The sequence below is a fragment of the Aphelocoma coerulescens genome, chromosome 21 (genome assembly GCF_041296385.1).
Source record: "Aphelocoma coerulescens isolate FSJ_1873_10779 chromosome 21, UR_Acoe_1.0, whole genome shotgun sequence".
Taxonomy (NCBI): domain Eukaryota; kingdom Metazoa; phylum Chordata; class Aves; order Passeriformes; family Corvidae; genus Aphelocoma; species Aphelocoma coerulescens.
The window spans coordinates 6,798,398-6,806,219 of NC_091034.1; the positions used below are offsets into that span (position 1 = coordinate 6,798,398).

General features: G+C 41.2%; 1 protein-coding gene across 6 annotated transcripts in view; it reads left to right on the top strand.

The window, feature by feature from the left end:
- Positions 1-1,996, top strand: part of GNB1 (G protein subunit beta 1) — a 34,946-nt gene extending 32,950 nt beyond the window's left edge. For 2 of the 6 annotated variants that reach the window (XM_069035247.1, XM_069035249.1), the window contains exon 12: positions 279-1,996. The gene's annotated coding sequence lies outside the window, so the exon portion shown is untranslated. Of the gene's footprint in view, positions 1-258 lie in introns of all 6 variants that reach the window. The other 4 variants (XM_069035246.1, XM_069035245.1, XM_069035248.1 and 1 more) reach the window with 2 other exon arrangements.
- The last annotated feature ends 5,826 nt before the right edge of the window (positions 1,997-7,822 follow it).

Genomic DNA, 7,822 nt, shown 5'->3' on the forward strand with positions numbered 1-7,822 from the left:
CTGCAGGCTGACCATTCAGGTTAGGAAGTCACTGGAGAACAAACCCCAGCAGTTGGGTGGCTTAGAGCACCATCAGTTTAATGTATGCAGTGCCATTTTTCTGGTGGCCTATTTTTGACATACTGTATTTTCTTGTGTGGGTTTTTGAGTAAATAAATATCATTGGGAAAGTGGGGGGGATAATGCCTGGATGTGTCAGTGGTGGGGAGAGCAGAGCTTGCCACTTGCTTGCAGTTTATCAAGTGCAACTCTCACCAGATGTTTCTGTGTGCCAGAAGAGCAGCGGACTCCACGACTGGAAGAAGTTTCCAACGGTTGAAAATTAAAAACGATAGCATATCCAATCCAACCATACTAACTTGGACCCCCATCCTCCCCAACTTCAAAGGGCAAGATCTTTTCTGTCTCCTGTTGCTGAAATGAAGAGCACAATTACCTTTCCAAGAAGAATTTCTGTGTTGTAAGCAAAATGAAATTGTGCATTCCTTTTGGGACCATTTTTTTTGTCTTGAGAATTTAAAAAAAATGAAACACTATCATAAAAAGCATGACCAGAAAATAAACTTGAGCATAATTGTGAAACAGTTAGCTTTCACTGTAGTTTCCAAGTTGAAGTTAAGGACTTTATCTCACACACTTGCAAATTTTAAAGTCATGTTTGTAGCAGGATTTTTTTCAAGTTTCCTTTTTAAATACATTTCCTTATGTATTTAATTGAGCAAAACAAGGGAGTCCTAGCCCAGAGCACCTGGGGGTTGTCAACGCTGTAAATTTAGTCCCTAATTTTTTTTATTTTTATTTTCTAGTATCACAGATAATTGTTGCACAAAACTTGGCATATATAGGATAATGTTAAGCAGTAAGGTAACCAAGCACATGCTGTAAAAGGTAATGAATGCTTGTTTAAAGAATCCTTTCACCTTTTATGGATAACAAATGCAATCCTTGGTCCCTCCTGCCCCCCCTTTTTCACCACACTGATTTTTTTAATCTGTTTTGGTTTGTCCACTTGGAAGGGCAGTTTATATATCCTAACACTATCCTGTAAGTCTCAACAACCAGGAATCTCTGTTTTCAAAAGAGACCTATCCTACACTTGGGTATTGAGTCAATTCTTTGTGTATGAAATGATGTACAAATCAATGTTTTGAAAATAATGATCTTGAACTTTCTAAGTTAAACAGAAAAAAAAAAACCTTTTTTGATTGTTTGCCATATTGGGTGGGTTTACTCTTAGAATCGCATGCTGTAGAAATGCTAAAAAGTGCATATTGGACTAAGTCCTTAGATGTTTTTTCTTTGAAGAAATAACCTGTTTAAAAACTGTAACCATTGTCGCTGTATTCATTTATTGTTGCTACTCTGTGCATAAATCTATGAAGAACTCCAGTACAAAGCTATGCACGTTTTGGAGTAGCGTGATAAGTCACTTTTTTTTTAAAAAAAAAAAAAAAGAAACAGCCTGTTCAAACAATCGCTGTCAAAGATTCTGGGGTGTGGGAGGAGGGAACCTAGACCATCTTCTTTATAAATCAGTTCCTCACAGCCAGTTCCTCTTGCAGGATGAGTCCTTTGCATCTGATCAGAGTCATTTTTGTAATGAGCAGGTTTTCCTGGCTTTCTTTTCAAATAAAATGTTAAAAGCAGCAGTGTTTGGACAGCAGATTGTTCTGTTAAACTTTCCTATCTTCTCACTGTATCCAGAAATGCTCCTTCCTAGCAGCAGTAGTAGCTTTTCTCCATTTTGTTTTTTCTGCAACATTCTGTACAAAAATGTGCTGTAATTGTGCGTTAGGCCTGGATTTGGCATAAAAGATGAGTTCCCTCTTACTCTCTTTCATGAAACTACTCTGTAGAGCTTTCTCCACGCCCTGTATCCCTCTTCACCTTTTGTATTTAATTTTAAAGTCAGTGTACTTCAAGAAAGCTGGATGCAAGATAGATACTATATTAAAATGTAATGTTATTTAAGATGTAATAAAGCAGTTTGACATGAGTTTTGACTGATCTGTTTTGCAGCTTATTGTTCAACATGCAGAACATCTTCTGAGTTGTGAAATAAAACACACAAGAGGAGGAAATGCTGTCCCCAGAGAAATGGTTTGGTGTTTTTAAATGGTTAATGGTTAATTATTGGGCAGAGTATGCCCTTAACTCCAAATTCAAGGAGCCAATACACTTCATGTGGTGCACATCACAAAAATGCCTTGTGCAAGAGGAGTGGAGCACCTGAAGTAGGGAATCAAAGCAAAATGCTGAGTAACTTCTTTTAAAACTTTTGTGTCCTTTACTAGGAAAAGAATTGAGTGGAACATCTTTGTGTTACTGCCACGTGAGGATCTGGCCACAGCAGCTCTGTTGTCACAGTTAGATTGACAGGGTAAGAAGTCATTTTCATGCTCAGTAAGAACAAAGTCTCCACCAGGCAGAATTTTATCTAAAAAAAAAAAAAAAAGAATTTAAAAAGGATTTTATAGCCAGGGAAGCAGATTTCTGAAATGAGGTGTTACAAAGCAGTTGGTTCAACAGATTGGTATTGGTTGACTTGAGGGTTTTGTTTTGTGTTTTTAGTGGGTAAAGTCCCATCTCTTGTTCTGACCTAAACAAAAGTGGATTTTCCCTCATTTCACATCAACCAAGAGAAATTCCAAAGCCATGGTTTGGTCTCATACCAAACATGGAAATTCTCATCCTCAATGGAGAGGTTTTTAAAAGCTGGGAGTATGGAAAATATGATGGTGACATTACTTAACTCTGAGCATTGGGGTTTTGGACTGCACGAGACTGGTAAGTAGTTCATGGCTGGAAATGCTTTAATTTGGGAATTCACATTTAGTGGTTTCCAATTCCAAATGGTGTAGCTGGGGGCTTTCCACTCAATGTGAAATACTTTTATTCCAAGGGATGTTTCATATGTGACTCTGGTCTGTAATAAAATCAGTCATCTGTCTTACCTTCCTTAATCTCAATCCATGTGTTAAATTTGTGTGTCCTGCCTATGCTGGCAGTAAAATACCTGCCAAGACAGTGACTTCTTGTGACAGGAGGCTGGTGTGCAACCCTTTGGGATTTATTTGAAATGCAAACAGTTGCCTCTTACTACTCTTATTTTTATGTTAAATATGAAATTTTATTTGATTTAAACATCTCATTGTGTGTTTGGTTATTCAGAGAGCTGCAACTGGAGAAAAATGGGTGTGCAAAGGGAGCAGCTCTGAACTCTTGAGTCTGACTCTGGGCCAAAACTCTCTTGAGTTTTGAATGCCTTTAATTTTAGGATGTACCCAAATGAAAATTATTTATGCAATCTTACCTATAAGCTCTACCTGTGGGCTTTGAAAAGATTCTGACTTGGAGATAGTTGTGGGATGTAGTTCCAAAGAGCAGCTTCCCCCAGCTGCTTGCAAATCTCTGGTGCTAATTTTGTATTTCTGGTTCAGATTCCATGACCTGAGAACACAAACCTGTGAGAATGGGATTGGAATCCTCTCATGGAGCTTCAGGGAAGGGGTGAAGGAAGAGAGAACAAATTTCTCAATCCCAGAACCTTGAGTTAAGACCTTCAGCATTTTCTGTGCCCCTCAAGGCCTTTAATTTCTTCATGAATTAAATAAAAGATCCGAGGTTCTGCTACCAGCAGAAAAGAATTGAGTTGGGCATTTTACCTTTTGACCATTAAGTCCCCTGGAGTGTTTTAAATCAGTTGTGAAACACACTTAGAATGATTGAATCATTCCCTATAGGAGCTAAAAATAGAATAATCTGGTTTCTGGGAAGTGACAGAATAAATAAAGAAGAATAAAACCTGTCACCCATGCTGAGTTCTGTGTGCCTTGGTCTGAAGCAAGTCAGGATCCTGTGTGGTTTTATGATTAACACATTTTAGTGTAGGTGTAACCATGAATTCACATTGGAGGGGAAAGAATAAAAGAAGTGCCTGATGAACGAGTTCTAACAGCAGCTGGCTATTTTTGCATAGTGCTGTTCTCTTCATGCAATCTGAGAGTGCCTCTGCTTTAACCATCAGGCTACTCAGTAATCTGAGTTGGTCTTTTTACATTGCATTCCAACGTGTAAGAATTCTCCTGAAGCCTGTGGAAAGTTGGATTTGTTCTGTTTCAGGGTTCTGTGAGGAAGTTTGGAAAAGTGAAACCATAGATTTCAGTTTGCCTCTTGGCAGAGCAGGGATGCCTGGTGCATTCCCTGTCCCTCCTGCTGGGAATGGCCCTGTCACATGGCAATTCCCAGAGATGGCAGCAGACATCTGCTGTCCTGCATCCTGTCACATGTGCTTTTTCTTGGTATATTTAAACATTACTGCTTTGGTCCATTATACCTGATGAGTTCAAAAATGCCTGCTCTGTCTCCTGGTCTTTTCCTGACCACTCTTGGGTGCTGTCCTGTCCTCGCTGCCCTTGTGGCATGGGAATCCTTCCATCACTCCCAAATGAGGGCTTTGAGCCCGACCTGCCTGGCTGCTGATCCAGCCTAACTGCCCAGGTTAAACCCTCTCTCCAGGAAATCCTGCTGGGACAATCTGCAGTTCCCATTTCCTGGCAGGAGATGGAACATGACTGGCAGATTCCTGGCCTGGCCACAGGGCCACAGTTGGAGCTGGACTTTGCCTGCTCTGTCTGTAACCTGGTAGTGCAGACAAGGGAAGAATTTCTTCGTGTAGCACTCACTCTATGGGTTAAATCAATTCAGTGGAAGCAGGAAAGCTTCAAATACTGAGTTTTGAGGTCCCAGGTCAGGAGTTGATGTTTCCTTCTGATAATCTGGGGCGATTCAAAAGTAAATTCATTAAAGGAAAGCCAAGTTGAGTCATTCTGAGACTGCTCAGCTTTTTCTTCTAATATCAATACTAAAGGGTCTCCAATGAGTCTTTTTAAATAAGGGATAGTAACTGCATTGGTAAAATTATCCAGTATTTCACTTAGCTGGGAAAAAAGCCATAGAACTGTGAATAAAAACAGAGTGAACTTCTCATTGTTTAGAGAGCTGGCTGCTCAAAACTTGCCCTTTAGGAATACAGGCCCTCCACAATACTCATTCAAGTAATTCCTGGCTTAACCCAAGACAATTTTGTCATAAAATAGAACAAAGAGAATCTTCCTGCTTTAATTATTCATAAGCCATTTGCTCTGGCTAAGTGCAGTGAGATGTGATTGACCCTGAGAGGGAATTGTCTGGGGAGATGGAAGTGCAAAATGAAAAGTTTATTTGATATAACAGATTTTTAAATGGCAAAACAGATAAGGGAGGGGAATGTCTGTTAAAAAGGGGGTGGAGGGGAGAAGGTCTGTTAAAAAGGCCCTGAAGATGGGAAAATGCTGAGTTCCCAGGAATATTGTCTGGAAGCACAAACAGTGCAGCTCCATCTGGTGGTACAAAACCCATGAAAGGGGTGGTCAGTGCTGGGAGAACGTGTGTGACAAAGCAGCCTGTGCTGAATTTGGCTGCAATTCGTGTTCCTGCACATGCAGCCCCTCCTTCCTGCGTCTCCAGGGTCCATTGAACCTGTGCAGATTTTTCCATAAGGCCTTACAAACAAAACAAGCTTTTCCTAATGTTTACTTTTAGAGGGATTTTCTTTCCCAGTGTTTTATGTAAAAACCTCAGATGGTGAAGATCGAGAGGTTAAAAAGGAGCCAGAGTTAACTGGAGCAGCTTTAAACCCAACTCTTATTTAGAAAGGATTCCCTGCACTTCTCTCCAGCCCCTCTCCCCCCACTATTCCTGAACTCCCTCACAATTTTTGCCACGCTCTGTCACAGCCCTGATCAAAAACCCTGCTCTTGTCAGCCTCCATCCTCTGCTTTAGGTAGGAATGGGGATCTGGAGTCTCTAATGAAGATATTTAATTGGTGCTCGTGCTGATCTCAGCCTGGTGCCCTGTGCTGCTGTGCCAGGCAAGTCCCTCTGCAGTGGAAATTTGGATTGTGCTGTCACACACACTCCTGTTGCACCAGAGAGAACCATCACGTGCATTCCAAACCCCTTGTTTATAAAATATGTTTGCTTTTAAGATGTATAGAATTGTAATATTTAGGGGGTTTTTTTTCTCTTTTGCAAAATCAGGGTTGATGTTGAGTGAGGAGCAGTAGGCAGCAGCAGCTCCTTTCCTACCCTGGCTGGTGCTTGGCAGGGTGAGTCATCCTGGAATAACACGTAACTGCATATATTTATCTCCACTTCCATTGATTTTTCACCAGAGTTCCTTATCTTTGCTTTATTGATTTATTTTCTGGGGTATTATAAGCAAAACTGAAACAAGGTCCAATGGGAATAATCATGTCTGATCCTTGGGTCCCTAGAACTGTTTCTTAATCCAGTGGGAAGAGGCAGACAGGATTTAGAGTGAATGGGAGACAACATCTGACATTTAAAATTACTCAAGTTATTTTTTTCTGTGTTCTCTTCCACACGGAAAGTGCTCAGAATGTCCTGTTAGTACCTGAGGGTCTTTCACTTCACCTTGGGAAGCCAAAGTTCATCCCACCTTCTGCCAATAGAAGAATAAAAATAACAGTGGTACTAGCTGGAGTTGAAAGCCATCCCTCTCCTGGAATCACTGAAAATTCAGCCTCATACTGATTTGTGTTTTTCTTGTGTTTAAGAATTTAACAATTCCTTCCACCCTGAAAGCCATAAAAAGCAGGTGAGGAGTGTTAAGGTGAGACATTGAGCTCCTCTTAAGACCACCAGCTCTCCCTTCCCTCTGGCCCCTGGAGGTTTTTTCAGAGCCCAGGAGCTGTTTAACTGATAAAGTAGCTGCTGTTCTTTGCCTAGTGGGGCTCTGAGCCTTGAATGAACAGTAAGTATTCAGGGAGCGACAGCTCTGGGAGTGATGGACACCAGTTTGCACTAATGAGAGATCTGGGAGCTTTGCCAAGGATGACTGCATCACTTAATTGAACAATTCTATATTTCATCTGCCTCTTGCATCAGACATGTTTAACCCATTGCATTCTGAAATCTTGGCAAATCTTGGCCCAGGTGCCTGAGTTGCCCAGGGAATGAGCTCTGAGTGAACTAAAGGAAATCCAGAGAGCCAAGAACACTCAGCATGGAGGAAAATGAGTGAGATTCATTGGCCAGACTGGTGTCTGTCAGTGGCAGCTCTAAAAAGTGATGTTGGAATTAAAAAATGATCCTGTTGAGCCGTTCTATCTCCCTTCTCCCAAGGCTTATTTCAATCAAGTGATAGCATCAGACGTGGTGGCAGGAAATGGAGCAATTACAGATAGACCTCAAGGAACAGCTTATCAGAACTGAAGGTTAAACTTTCATAAGCAGAAGGATCATTCCTGTTCTTTGAAGCCTGTCACTGTTCTATGCACCAAGAGTAACTTAACCAGAAATACAAGATGGGGGGCAGGCAGCCTCTGACCTCAGCTCTGAGGGGAAAGTGGAAGTTCCTCACCGAGTTGTAGAGCTTGAATTAACAGGGCTAATTTCTCTTTCTCCATTAAAAAAAATAAATCCAAGCTCTCAGGCCTGCTTTATGGTGTGTCAGCTGTATGCACCTTTAGAGTCCAAATTATCCTGCCAGGTCTTGGCACTTGAGCCAGCCCCATCAGTTAAAATCTGTGGTGCATTCTGGATGGACAACAGGCAGTTAAGGTTAGTGGTACCTGTGCCCAGAACTCCAAAAACCTGCTGTCCTCCTGTTGGTTCTGAATAGTTGAACTTATTTATACACTATTTCTAGTGCCTCACTGTTTGTATTTTGAATGGGAAGCAGCAGCACTGGCAATATTTGCTTTTGCAGGGTGAGGTTTGCAAAGAACCCTCTTCACCTGAACCATTTTCTCTTTTT